The sequence below is a fragment of the Sinocyclocheilus grahami genome, unplaced genomic scaffold (assembly GCF_001515645.1).
Source record: "Sinocyclocheilus grahami isolate Dianchi unplaced genomic scaffold, SAMN03320097.WGS_v1.1 scaffold660.1, whole genome shotgun sequence".
Classification (NCBI taxonomy): Eukaryota; Metazoa; Chordata; class Actinopteri; order Cypriniformes; family Cyprinidae; genus Sinocyclocheilus; species Sinocyclocheilus grahami.
In genome coordinates, this window is record NW_015505839.1 from 228,170 (window position 1) to 243,870 (window position 15,701).

General features: G+C 38.6%; 1 pseudogene; it reads left to right on the forward strand.

Annotated features, from left to right (window-relative positions):
* The window catches only part of LOC107558787 (coiled-coil and C2 domain-containing protein 2A-like), a 52,435-nt pseudogene that overhangs the window by 3,371 nt on the left and 33,363 nt on the right, over positions 1–15,701 (forward strand).

The window sequence follows — 15,701 nt, forward strand, 5'->3', positions numbered from 1 at the left end:
AATGGCAGAGTAGGTATTAAACTGTATTCAAACATGTCCCACATTTCAGTTTTAGTTATTTATTATTATTTTTGATATACATTTCTATTTAGGTTTTATTTATAATTACAATTAATAACAATTTGATGTAGCGTCAAGCCTAATTACTATCTCCTCTGGCTATATGGTTCAAATATAATGCCACTAGTTAAGCAGATATGTTGCAACATTAATTGAACTGTAAGATGGAGTTGTGGGAGTCATTGAGGTCCATCCAGCAGTAAACAGGTCGTTGGCTGCATGGTACAGGTTGCATATTATAAATGTCAGACAGCAGCTTCATGCTCGGCTGGGGCAGGGTCTTGCAGACTCTAGTACCTTCAGGATAAGTATCCTGGGGGTAGGAAGTAATGTGAAAAAGACTAATATTAGCGAAGAAGCCATTCAGTCATTTTAAAACAGAGTTGTGTGATTAATAGCAATTAAAACAGTGGGACAACCAGCTGGATGTAGATGTATCCGGCCTCATCTTCTCCCACCATCCTCTCTTCAGCCGTGAACACGTGCTGGCAGCCCGTCTCGCCTAGCTGCACGATCAGCACCTGACCAGACGGCACAAGAACCTCACACGACTCATGACTGATAAGGTAACCTGAAGGAGTGCCAACAAAATCAAGCTTCCTGTTCTCAGCCTCCCATTCTTCAGACTCATTCTGAATGTGTGTGTGTAGCTGAACAGCTTGAAGAACACAATTCATAATATGCTGGAGCTACACAGAGGAGAGGCTCTGAGTCAGGTGACCCAGCAGAGGATAGCAGAGTACAAACAGAAATTTCTAAGAAATTTATGATCCTCGTTTCCTGATATTTAAATTGGTTCCTGGTCTCTTCCTGTACCGTCAGACACACCCGTCAGCTGCGTGATGTGGAGCAGGAGAAGGACAGAGCTCTTCTCAAAAGCCTCTTCAGAGTTTGGAAGGAGCTCAAAGCTTTGAGAGACTTCCAGAGATTCACCATCACGCCCTTCAAACTCTTCATCAGGAGGTATGGCTTCTTTCGTGTGTTTCTGACTCTGTGTTTGTGCTGCGTTTCATGAGATGAGTGGCTTCTGCAGGGAGAAGGTGGACGAAGAGCAGGACGAGCGGGAGTTTGAGAATGGCATTATGGCGGAGGCGTCAGAGCTGCAGGCGGAGGCAGAGGAAGACTATCAGAGGAAGATGAGTGAATACAGAAGACAGCATGAGGCATGGAAATCCTGGAAGAGAAAACAGGTACTACTACAGCACAGTGGTGGATGAAGTACACAAATCAAGTACTTGAGTAAAAGTACAGATCCGTATAATAAAATATTACTCCAGTAAAAGTAAAAGTACTCAGTTTTCAATTTTACTTGAGTGAAAGTACAAAAGTACTTGATTTTTTATGTACTTAAGTAAAAAGTACCGATAGATGAATGTTTATTTTGCAGGCTACTTTTATCATTTAATTTTATATTAGCATATATATTTCTTTATAATCCTACTGCTCAAAATACCTGGGATTTTCCCAAAATAACCAATAAGGAAATAATTAATATAATAAGGAAAATATAATTAGATTTTCATAATGATTTGTTTCGTCTCAAACCTTGTCTGTGGTGTAAAAACACCCCTGGCCAAATGCCCCCAGAGGGCATCACTTCCCACTTTGATAATTACTGTAGTTACCATGTTCTGAACATCACATCCTTTATTTTTCCCTCAGATGTAATCTATCTAGGTGGTTGAATAAAAATATTTGGATTTTATTTTTTTAAAATTACCTCAATTTAGCACCAGCAAGCTCGTTAGCTAGACTGTTAGCATCAGTTAACATTATTGACTTATTTTCAGCATGATTATGAATAAACATTTGTCTACTCGGCTAGTTGATCCAGATACATAGTAACTTAAGCTATGTGTGCTGACAAACAATATAAAAACAGATGTCACATAGGGCTAAATGCATAGCATTTTAGTAAAACTGCTAACTTTACAGCAGCGGGGAAGATGAACGTGCATGAAATATTTGATTTAATCTGCGTTATTTTAATGTTTTTTTTTTACCAAAAAAAACATAGAGACTCTGATGTTAATGTGTCTGCATTCAAGCATTTCAGTGGGCTTAAATAGATCACCCTTTACAGCAGATTTAGTTCACAAACAACTGACAGCTTTGACCTAAATATGATTTTCAGTTACAATAATTAATCCTAAAATTCGACATTAGTAACTTACTTTTAGCAGCATCAGTCACGTGCGCGCTCACAATATCTCCCGGTTCTTACTTGTGAATTCAGTTCACTGGAGACTCACACTAAACGGTTCATTTGAATCAGTGAGTTGTCGAGTTGTCTAGTTTGGTGCATTTTGCGAACCGATTTAACAGGTTCATTGAAAATAATCAGTTCATTCATAAATCAGACACCACTTCTGCGTCTCGGAGCATAAGTTTTATGTAATGTAGTGAAGTAAAAAGTATGATCTTATGCTTTGGAATGTAGTGAAGTAAAAGTAAAAGTTACTCAAAATAAAACTACTCCAGTAAAGTACAGATACTTGAAAAATTTACTTAAGTACAGTAACGAAGTAAAACTACTTTGTTACTGTCCACCACTGCTACAGCAGGGCTCTACAGTACACTCGCAAAGCGTAGACACGATGTAAATAAGATATTCGTTGTGCCGTGTAGACAGCTTCATTGATCATAATGGACGTATGTGAGATCACAATGAACTTAGGTGAGAGCCAGCTTTTTAATGATTATAAGTGCAGTTTGCAAATGGGCTATTGAGTTTATACAACAGTTCAGTAAACAAGAAGTTAATATTAAGTGACTTACATTTTATGAACACCGTTGCCTGATTTTTGTCAACAAAAAGTGTTACAAACAAAGTCACAGCTGAGCTGCTGCGCATCTCCAAGCAACGCAGTGGTGTTTCGTTCATGCATGAATCTGCATTTTTGAATGAATCTAGTGAGTCAATGATTCAATCAGCCATTCATAGAGACATGAATCAGCTGTTTGAACGAATCAATTGAATGAATGATTCAGTCATAAAATTAGTGACTTGCCGCCACCCACTGGCGGTTTTAGTTTCATTTTTAAAGGATAATTTCAGTTATTTAAATCATTTAATATTTCTGTATTCAAAACTTTATATTTAAAACATTAATCTCATAACGTTATTATGAATTTAAATGCATTCATGCCACCTCTGAGCCAGTCTGACACCTCTCATCTCTGCAGTGCAAAGATTAATTTTGTTGATACTGATTTCATTTGCTTGGAAACTAATTCTTCCTGATTGTCTGATTTTGTTAAAATAATTTAACGCAATTAACGCAAAATTACTGAAGCACAATTTCTATTCTAACCCTTTAACCCAATGTTGCTTCTCTGCTTGCGATTAGATAATTTTAAGCCGCTAAACTCCGGGAAAGTTTTCAGTCCAATGATTCAGTAAGCCAATGCATTCAAACAATCCGTCCAAAACAGTGCTAATATAAAGGAAACCAGGCTGATTACATCAGAGATAGCAGAGAGAACAGAGACTTGCGTTGCGTTTTCAGAGAATTATTCATTCCGGTGTGTTTCGCTTTTAAACACAAGCTCTATTTTGTGATTGTCTGATTGTCTCTGAAGAGCGCTAGCCCTCACATGTCATGCGTTTGTGTGAAGTACAGACTGAACACATTGTCAACACATCCCACCGCTGTATGGCCAGATGAGACGCAAACTACGTTTTCTCGATTGGATAACCAGTCTCGCTAGTAAAGTTTTGATGGATGAAAACTGCAATCAAGGTAAAGACGATTGCGGTGGCGTACAGGAGTCGTACAGTAAACACGTGTGAGTCCGTTATAATAATGCGTGTATGAGTGCTCTTGACGCACCAATCGCACATTGTATTTATGCACAGGCACAGACATTTCCATACATTCACGTTGTTTCCACACACATTCACGGTAATTTTTTGATTGGTCATGTTTATGTTGCTGTGTTTAGTTATACTGAATGGATCCGTGTACTGTAGTAGATCATGCAGTCAGTAGGCGGTTGGTTTAGTTTTTTTTTGGCGTCTCCATGTGGTCCTGTTCGGTATCGCAACTTGACTTCTCCAAAATGTAAAAAAGCTCTTTCACTGTACATATAATATAAAATTCAGATTTTTTTTTTCTTTCATATGTGCTTATATGGGGTCCTTAGATCATTTGGTTCTTTGGTGTCCTTTTGTAGTTTCTAAGTGTCCTTTTTTGGAAAGACATCTAAATTTATCTTGAAAAAAGCTTGCAGAAAATATAGATTTTTGAGAATCACCCTTCAATCTTTTGGTTTACTTTGCTGGATATAACAACTGATGACAAAATAAACATTTGAGATAAATGAGATAAATGGTCTATGCTTAATTTCATGAAGTGAGCAATTAATCGCGATTAAATCACAGAAAAAGGATGAGATTAATCAGATAAAACATTTTAATCTATTGACAGCCCTAGTTTTAATTAAAACATGTTGAAAAAGTGTATTAATATAATTAATGAATTTGACATAAAAGATGACATTTAATAAGGTTAAGAAATGTAAGTGTAGAGCCCTGCTACACATGGCATGCTATTGTTTGCCCTCTCATTGGTAGTTTCTCACATTTGCATAAAGCGCAAAAACAAAATGCATCACCAGCAGTATGTCCCCTCAAGTCATTAATTTAAAATCAATGATTTTGTCTCTTTGTTGTTTCAAATCTTGGTCAGTATTCACACACACACACACACATACATACACACACACACACACACACACACACACAGATACACTTACCTCAGACCTTCAGGTAGTCACTGTTTTTAAAAAGTTTAATACTTAACTGTGTTTGCTAATTTAAGCAACACTGTTATTATTAACTAGCGTTATTAATGCATCCATACTGCAAATGGAGGCAGAAGTCGTGTAGTTTATTCCAGCCTTCAGCAATTGAATTGCTTTGGAGCCGTCGATGAGAGAGATCGCTCTGATTAGCTGTTCAGTTTAGTGAATCAGTGTACGAGAAGAAAAAAAAAGTGAAGAAAGCAAATAAGCGGTGAAGTCAACAGTGCACACAAGAAGACATATTGAGAAGAAGTTGCATTATGAATCCATTGGTTTGAGGTTTGTATATTCACAGTCTTATTTCTGGTTGGCCTTTTTGAATGATGAAAATAGACTACTGCCACCTGCTGTTATGGAGAGTTATTTCCTCTCACGCTAGTTGGCCATTGGCTGTAGTCTTTTGCGGTGTGTTCAAGCACAACTTTTTGGACATTATGCAGGCAACATGAGGCGACACCACAGTTGACTTTATTTGCTGCTAGTTCTCAGATGTAGATTTGGTGGGCCTTTAGAAACTTGGGCTCTGGAAACCACATAGCAACTCTCTGGAATCACCCTGACTTTTGCCCAAATAAACACTCAAATTTTCTCCAGAAAATGTAAAAATGGTGGTTTTGTTTGTCTTTTCTAGTGCAGAGTTTGCTCGTAGAGAGGATGTGGCCAAACGTGCCCTCTTCATTAAGGTCCTGTACAACCATAAAGAAGTTTCCAGAACAGACAGTCGAATCCTCAACATGGATTTCAGAGTTCACTTTGGTCAGATCTTCAACCTCAAGATAGTGAACTGGCCAGAAAGCATCAAACTACAGGTACGGCTGGGTTGTGTGTGCATATGCACAGCTGCATTGCCGTTTGTCTGTATGTGTCTTTGAGCTTCTGGTTGTTATCTCGCAGGTGTTTGAAAGTGTCGGCTCGTCCTCCTCCCAGCTGACTGAGGTGTGTGTGCCGGTTCCAGAATCTTCTGTCCTGACCGGCAGTGCACCATTTGAGCAGGTGGAGTTTAGCAGCAACCAGAGAGTCACGTTCAACCACGAGGGGGTCGGTAATGGTAAACTCCTCTATAAACCTTCCTAAATGGATTGTTTTGTGCGTCACAGTCATAAGTCATGAAGTGAAATGATGCAGCCTTCGGTTTGTTTCATATCTTGTTTGTGGTAGGTGTTCCGTTCTCTTTCGAGGCCGATGGCACTAACACGCAGACCCTGTTGACGTCAGGGAAGCTCTCCTGCTGCGTGTCATGGGCTGTAGGGGAACATGACGTCCCCCTCGCTCCCCCGTCTAGTCAGCCTGGAGGGGGTATGTACAGGTCAGAGAGCCAAATCGAGATTCAGCCCCCCATTAGCGCATTATTTTCAGAGTTGTGCTGGATAAGATGTGCTGTTTTCTCTCTCTTCAGTGGTCTCAGGCAGATGGACGCTATAGCATGTATTGGAGCATCTGGGCTGAACGACATGAAGAAATTGGGGAAGTGGGCGGCTGAGTCTCGCCTCGACCCTAACGACACCAACAATGCTTCCATCGTGCAACTACTCTCGGTACTTTTCCCAGAATTCTCTATACAGTACTTCACAAGACAAATGACATTAAGTAAGGGATAATGTACCTCTATAATTGTTTTCCATTGTTTAATTTTAAGTATTTGCATCACCAAACTAATATGCATCTAAAGTGTATCTAGAAAGCCATCTGCCAATGAGCGTGAGGATTCTGTCCAACGTTTAGTTAAAAAACTGACTTCAACACCACAGGAGAGAATTCCAATAAGAGTCTAGTATTCAAGAGCGCTGTCTTTTGTCTTGGTGTCTCTCTCTTTGTCTCTGTAGGTGGTGAGTGGTGGAGACCTGGCAGTGCCTGAATATTTCCGCCTGGAGCAGCTTCAGGAGGAGTTTAATTTCCTGACCGATGAGGAGCTGCAGCGTTCCCATCGCTTCCGTCTCCTGAGGCTGCAGAGTCAGGAGGTGCCGGAGTTCCGTAAATTTAAATACATCCCGTTCATGGAGCGGGAGATTTCCGAAAAAGTGTTCCAGGTTAGATCACTTAACCTCTGTGAAAACTGCCTGTGTCCATCAGTGACATAACAGACATACTAAACTTCTGGGAAACAATGAGCAGAACAAGTGGTGGGTGTCCTAAGATTGTTCAGACTGGATGAATCGCCAAGGACTTCAAAATAAAAAATAACACTGTCCAGGCTGGAGTCAAAAATTGCACTGCAAGACTGAAAAAAAAGGAAATTTTTGTAAGTCATTGTAACACCATCTAGTGTCAAGCAGATGTCTGTGCAAGACATTTTCACAGCACAAAGTCAGTTTTCCAGCAGCTGCAGTGCAGTGCATCTTTTTAGGTAGTATGCACCTGTAAATAGTTCATGTGTTTATTAAAGGGTTAGTTCACCCAAAAATTAAAATTAGCCCATAAATTACTCACCCTCAAGTCATCCTAGGTGTATATGATTTTCTTCTTTCAGACTAATCCAGTCGGAGTTATATAAAAATTAGTCTTTGATCTTTCAAGCTGTTTCATGGCACTCAGCGGGTGTTGCATGCATCAGTCCAAAACAAGTTAAATAAAAAGCGCCCATCCATAAAAAAAGTGTCTCACACGGCTCCTGGGGGTGAACAAAGGCCTTCTGTAGTGAATCGATGCGCTTTTGTAAGAAAAGTATCCATATTCAAAACGTAATAATCACTTTAATCTAGCTTGCGCTCACTGTTGTAAACGGAAGCAGTTCCGGGCGGATGACGTATGAGGTCGGCTTTGTGCATGCGCCGGTCAGAAGTGACACACGCGGAAGCGCAGGGGAGAGATCACTAATTAGAAGTACATGATTTGCAAAGAAGAATGTCGGAGGATTTCGATATAAGCCAAGAGGAGACTGGTTTTCCTTTGCTAAAGTAAGGAAACTTTTGCTTCCTTTGCTCCTGTTAACAAACGTTGGTTTTCACGAGATTCCCAGAACTGCTTCCCGTGTACAACAGTGAGCGCAAGCTACATTAAATCAAAGCGTAAATAAACTAAGAAAACGTGTCCTTGTGTCGCGGCTGACACAGAAAAGCATACGCAGTTTACTTTCATTGGATATTCTCTAAAATGACGCTACGGTGATGCGGAGGAGAAGAATTGTTGAATAAAGTCATTGTTTTTGTTTTCTTTGCGTACAAAAAATATTCTCGTTGCGTCATAAAATTCAGATTGGACCACTGATTGCAGATGGACTATTCAGACGACGTCTTTCATACTTTTCTGGGCCTTGACAGTGTTATTTACTAGGCAGTCAATGGGACAGTCACAACCTCCTGGTTTTCTTAGTTTGCTTAGTTGGGGACACTTCATTTCCAGCGTTATCGTTGACATGATTGCAAAGATATTATTTAAACTGAGCTGGATGTTGACATCACTGAATTCAATGATGAACTGTCTTTAACTGAAAAATGAGTGTTTACTGTTGTCATTTTGCATTATTGACACTATTTTCCTAATTAATGCTGTTCAGTTGCTTTGTCACAATCTGTATTGTTAAAAGCGCTATATAAATAAAGGTGACTTGACTTGACTTGACTTTTCAACCAAAATATCTTAAATCGTGTTCCGAAGACGAACGAAGCTTTTACGGTTTTGGAACGACATGGGGGTAAGTGATTAATGACAACATTTTCATTTTGGGGTGGAGTAACCCTTTAACGCATCCTTGCTGATTAAAAATATTTCTTCTAAACAAAAATCTTACTTACCCCAAATATCTTTATCGGTTTTGTCTTCTTTATATTTTAATGATATATAAGACAGTGGACATTTATGTGAGTTGTATATAGGATAAATGTGGTATGTATGGATTGCAGCAAAGGGCCCTTAAAATCAAATTCTCTGTTTGTCTCTCAGGTGTGGGAATCCGTCAGTAATCGTTTCCACATAGCAAAGCATAATTTCATCCTGTGGTTTCCATGTGGTTTCAGAGGACGAGGTTCCCAGCATCGGGTAAGCATCTCTGTTGTTGATCTAATTCACTTCTGCAGACTTTAAATAGAGGCTTTCTTAAGGCAGCTCATCTTTAACAGTCCGCCCACGTCTAGATGTCATATTCAGTCTGGTACTCATGTGCTCACCCGGCTGTGCCAGTAACAAATGCTGACTTTTAGTTTGAAGCTAAATCCAGCTCAAGCACTGCAGTTCCTTATGTTTAATGATGATTATATGGAAGATTAGCATGTTCGATGACAGTGTATGCTATTGACAGTCTTTGGTTTAATGACTTGGTTTGAGCACAGACTGCAGAGAACGAGAGGTTTTATCTAATCTTAAATCAGTATAAAGTGATCTTTATTTGACGCTTCCTGTCTTTTTATTTCTCTTTTTTATCCTGTATGTTTGTATATTCAGTGGTCCAGGTGCTGGGTATGTCCTGAGGATTTTTCTGTTTTATTTTCAGTCTTCTGTATTCCTTTATTTTTCTTGTGTTCCTCCCCTCAGATTTTTGTGCTCATGAGGTGCCACTCTCTGTAGAGTTAGTCAGTGTAAAGTGGAACACTAAAGGAGAAGTTTAGCTGAATGTTCATGCTGCTCTTTTCCATACAATGAAATAATACATTGACCAGGGTCTGTCAAACCCCATAAAGAACAAAAATATTCTAAAACAATATAAAATCATTAAAGTTGTGTAAGGAACTGAAAGATAATATCCTCTGGTTTAGCTAATGATATTCAGAACAACAGCATGATCCTGAGTGTATTGCTTTCATGTTCCTGAATGAATATTTTCTCAAACAAATAAGTTGTGTGCATGATTCAATGACTCACTCATAAAGACAGTGGCTCTCATTCAACAATAATTATGTTGATTGTTCATATTTACACACACAGGAACACTTATGATGAAAAATGTCACCCCAAACTAGTAATTAGCATAAAACACCCATATTCTCCTTTCCACAACCTTTCCTTTATAGCCTTTTTTCACTTTCAGTACAAAAGTTTATAAATCATGATTTGTGCGTGAAAATGGCACACACATATTCGTGCATATGCAGAGTTAGTGAATGAGACCCAGTCACTTATTTCGTTCCAGAATGAATCATTTTTTTTGAATGAATTGGTTGAGTGAATGATTCAGTTGACTCACTCATAAAGAGTCGCCACCTACTGGTATAATGATGCCACCTACAGAAAGAGTCACCGATGCATCTCCATCACTAATGTACCGACTGACTGTCCATCAGGAACATCTGTTAGTAGATGCGTGTTTGTTTGTGTTCAGGATAGAAATAGAGACTTTAAACCAATGCACTGTATGTGAGGCTGAGAACGTCCTGTCTCTATGTCTATTGTTCACTAATACCACAGTGTGTTATGGGATATCTCCACTGACTCTCAGCTGACACTCTTTCAGGCTGTTAGGCTGGAACCTGTTCAAATTGGCCGAGCCCAAATGGCCCCTGAAGCCTCGCAGGAAGGAGAGGAAAAGGTGACGGCTCAGAACCTCTCAGATGGAGACATCAAACTCCTGCTCAACATCATCAGAGGATACGACATCCCCGTCCGCAGACCGTACGCCAGGTACCTGTACACTTCCAGAAGAAGACACTAAACCATCACTTTTTCTCATGTATCGTTTGTTGTATTTTCAGCAAACCCCCTGTGTCAGCTAAGTCTGGGCAATCATTCACAGAGCCGTTTACAGCTCCTGTGTCGTCCCAAACACCTCAACAGGGCAGCAAGTGGCCCTTCGGACAGGTAACAGCTCGACTGCATCACTGCACCATACCTGTACCTTTACCTGTAATAATACTTGACTGTAACTGTATGTATACATTTATGTGTACTGTAGCCTCTGATCAGGCCGTTTGTGGAGGTGTCTTTTCAGCAATCTTATAACCGCTGAGGGTCCAAACCCCTGCTGGAACGAGGAGATTGTTCTGCCATTCAGGTCAGACTAAAACCTACAGCACTGACGTGAGAAGCCAGAATAACATCATAAACTCTACATGTCACTACAACTCTCTTCCTAAACCGAGTGAACTGTATCGCTGTCTACTGCCTCCTAAATAAAACAGAACCCCATAAGTAATACTCTTACAAGCAAAAAAAAAAGTACCTCGGTAAAAATGGGCGATATTTTTTTTTTTTTGTATTATTCTCCAGGATTGAATGATGCATAAATATTTTTAAAATAAAAAAAATGATAAATAATGGCGTATAAATAATGAAGAATTAATTATAATATATATTTACATCAATATTTGTTTTGACGAATAATAAATGTTAATTTTTTTATTGGATGTTCTGCATTGTTGAATGAAGCATGAATATTTAAAAAAAAATATCTTGATAATTTAGAATTTATGTTTTTTTTATTTTCTTATCCAGTATTGAATAAATCATATATTTATATATATATACATTAATAATAGTATGTATTTATTTCTGTTGAGAAATTACAGTTTTTTTATAATTTAGGTTTCTCTTTTTTTTTCATTGAGCTCGTCACAGTATATTCTGTGATGTGATGTAGCATTACAATTTGGCCAAAAATTAGATGTCTTAAAAGGCAGCATAATGCTCTTGTCTAACTTTTAGAATAGCCTTCATGTTAGGAGTGCACCTATGATACAGGGATGCACCGAAACCAAATAATGTGCCGACAGGAAATTTCTATGTAGTACACTTGTTCCTGTTTGCAATAGTGCTGCTGTGCTGTTTATGGTGTAGTACAGCTGTACTGGGCAACGCTGGTAAAATGACGCTACCCTCTCATGACGCTATGCTCTGCTCACATGATAATAACTGATAATTATAGCTTTGTACATTAATTGTATAATTTAAAAAAATCAGTTAAATCTGATTCTGTTGTATAGAACTGAATAAAAATAATATATTGATATTTAATATATTTACTGTCCAATTTTATTGTTTTACTTTCAATAAAAGTGTGGTTATTTTTTACTGGCTTGTATTTTTTAAATTCAGTGTCAATTAAATTATTGAGTTAAATTAAGAAGTCGTACAAAATTGTTTTATATTATTTCATAAAATTATAAATAATTATTAAAAAGCATTTTTGGTTTTGGTTTTTGGCCAAGTGCAACCAGAATTTTCGGTTTCGGTTTCGGCCCAGAATTTTCATTTCGGTGCATCCCTAGTACTTTGAAATGCTGTCTAGGTAGGCAGCTAGGTTTTGATATAATGGTCAAATAAGTAAAAAAAAACGAATACTACACTCATCATATCAAACTTAATCAGAAATGTTATTGTGATCACACTGAGTTGCAGTATTTGCGTGGTGTGAGTTTCCCCTTTATCTCAGTGCTCCGAACGGAGACTACAGCTCAACCAGTCTGCAGTCGGTCAGAGATGAGGTCTTCATCAACATCTTCGATGAGGTCCTCTATGATGTGGTGGAGGTGAGAAGCATTCTGTGCCTTTGATGTGCTTATGAACCATTGCCAGAGCCATTTAAAACTTTCTGGTGTGATAACGACGTGACCTGTCTGCTTTAACTCCGTCATGGTAAATGTCTTTAAAAATCACCGTTATTGAAAAAAATGATCTTGAGATACATATTGATATTGTATTATCATCCTGCCCTACGTTAGCATCATGCCAGTGTGATAAAATTGATTACTAACCCTTACTAAAGCCAGTAAACTGGGAGATTTTCACAGGATGCCAGAGAGATGCAAGGGACTGTTTACATGGAGACAATCTGCTGACAGTATCCTAGACCTGTAGTCCTACCTCACAAAATAAAAATATAAAAACTTTACAGCTTAAATAAAACACATTTGATGTGGAAGAATTACTAAAAGTGTTTTAACAAATACACAAGATGCACATTTCTATTGTCTGGCCAGAATGTCTTGCCCCATAGACTTCAATTGTATGTGAGTGTATTACTGTAAACATGATTTGTGTTTGCTTTCACAAATGGAGAAACGAGTCGATATGGTTTTCTGTGGTAATCGACAGCATCTGTGAGCATCCTAGAGCTTATCTCGCATTACCTAATTACTAGCTTAACCCAAAACATTCCTGTAAGTGTTGTCTGATCAGGTTTAAAATCTCTTCATGTCCAATTGACTGTTTATACACTTCCATTCAAAGGTTTGGAGTCAGAAAGTAATGAAATTGATCAAAAGTCACAGTAAAGATATAATGTATCAAACAATTCTACAATTCTATTTCAAATACATGCTGTTCTTTTAAACTTTATCAAATAGTCCTGAAAAAAATATATATCTTGGTTTCCATGAAAATATTAAGCAGCACATCTATTTTAAATGTTGATAATAATCAGAAATGTTTCTTGAGCAGCAAATCAACATATTAGACTGATTTCTGAAGGATCGTGTGACACTGAAGTAATGATGCTTTGATCACAGCAATAAATTACCTTCTACAGTATATTACGTTAGAAAACACTTATTTTAGATTGTAATAATCTATCTGTATTTTGACCAAATAAATGCATCTTTGATGAGCAGAAGAGACTTCTTTCAAAAACAGTTAAGAATCTTACTGAGCCCAAACTTTCAGATCAGTTTCTTAATATACAGTAAGGGAAACTTCAAAATCGCTGTGTAAAATCACTGTCTCATGACCTCTGACCTCTGTCTCCTCTCAGTTTGACTCTCAGGAAGGTGAGCGTTTGTTGATCGCGAGTGAAGTGTTTGAGAAGGAGGTGAGTCAGAGTTTCCCCGACCGACCCTGTCTCACTACCGTCATCGACATCAACAGCAAAACCGTCTTTGTCACACGCTTCATACGGCCTCTGACCCCTCCGCAGGAGCTGCTGGACGCTTTCCCAAACGGCCCTCAGGAGACCGCGGTCCATCCGCACACTGCTGGACACCAGCTCATCTGTGTGTGCTGTCATTGCGCTCATCCTCTCGTTCTGTCTCTCCTCAGGAGTTGGTTGTGCGGTATGTGTCCCTCATTGGGAAAAGTTGTGGCCTAATGGTTAGAGAGTCGGACTCGTCACCATACTTGGCAACATGTCACGTCACTTTCACTTCCCTTCCAGCATGTCTTTTGCAGGGGTTTGTGACTTATGGGGCACGTGCGATGTGAGAAATGTGTTATATATACTAATTTTTGTCTGATTTATGCTGTTTAAGCAATTCCTAGCATTGCTAGCGGGAGATGAGGAGGAGCATGCTGTGTTGTTCTGTAACTACTTCTTATCAATGGGGAAAAGGGCGTGGCTTATCACAGGCATCGCCATTCCTGAGGTGAGTGACAGGCCTCTTAGCCAATCACACTGCTTGAAGCACCTTCAAGACTGAAGGTGGCAGATCACAGATCTCTGCTGGTGATCAACCCTCAGTGGAAATCAGTGGAGATGGAGATGAAAACACTGTATTTTTTTATGTGTCATTGTTTTAGGGCCCTACAGCGTACGTTTTCACGTATGAGCAGAACCGCTCTCTGATCTGGAATCCCAGCACCGGGCAGCACTACGGACAATATTACACATTCTGCCCCCTACAGACCATCGGCTGCCTGATCAGATCAGCTCATGTTAGTAAATACGCATGCCAAAAAAAAAAATATTCAAATGTATCCCAATTACCATATTTGACTTCATATGTATGCAAAAATACATTATAAAACGCATAGTTCCGGTGCTTGATTCTGATTGGTTGAGCCGCGTTCGAAGCTGTTGTAAATTACTCTACAAACACACACCTTTGTTTACTTCTGTGTGTCGCTCTGCAGCCACTTTGTTGGAGCCACAACTGTTTCTGAGGAACTACATTGTTTGGCGGAAGAATACTGTTTTTATTATTATCATTACACTTTATTTGCTCTGTTTTATTCTGGGAAACCTTACTACGTATATGGAATAACCGTTTTATAAAAGCAATAAGCCCCGTGAAGCCGTGGTTGACAGTGATTTTATAACAGCTAAGGGGGTTTTAACAACGGGGGTTTTATAGCAAAATTATATACCGTATATATATATGTATATATATATATATATATATATATATATATATATACACACACACACACACACATACATACAGTGTCACATGATCTTCAGAAATCATTCTAATTTGCTGCTCAAGAAACATTTCTGATTATTATCAATGTTGAAAACAGTTGCTTCGTATTTTTATGGAAACCGATACATTTTCTCAGGATCTTTTGATAAATAGAAAATTCAAAAGAACAGCATTTATTTAAAATATACAATTTTTTTGTGATGTCTTTTCTAACACTTTCGATCACTTTAATGCATATTTGCGGAACAAAACTTAAGTTCAGGAGCATTATTGTTACAATTTATCAAAAAATAAAATGTCCAGTTTTATTGTAGTGATGAGAGATTGAGTGCAATGTGCTTAATTTTTTAGGAAAAACAATGTTTTTGTTTTCTTTTGATACTGAGGTCAGATTTAAACTCAGTTTAGTACTTTATTCCATTGTAGATGTATTTTAATTGCACTCTTTCAAGCACACTACTAAACTGAAGTTGATTATTGAAGCTCATGTAAATGCTGAAATTGCACATTACGTGATATTAACGCTGTAGAATAAACCAGTACGGATGCTTCAGTTCTCTGCTTTGCATGTGAAATTATAATTCTGTAGAGTCTTCAGCGCTGCAGAGATGTTATCAGTCAGTGTGACTGATGTATTTGTCTGGCTCAGACAGACTGCAGCGGATCTATCAGATCTGTCAGCAGTTATGACCTCTGTTTGGTTTGAGTCTTGTGTTGGGACTTGTGTGGTCTTGCAGGTGTTTTTGTTAGTATGTTGGTTTCCGACAGCTGTCCCCTCTCTCTACTCATGGAGGGTCATCAAACTGTGTGAACTTCCTGAGCGCAGTTAAGCAGAGA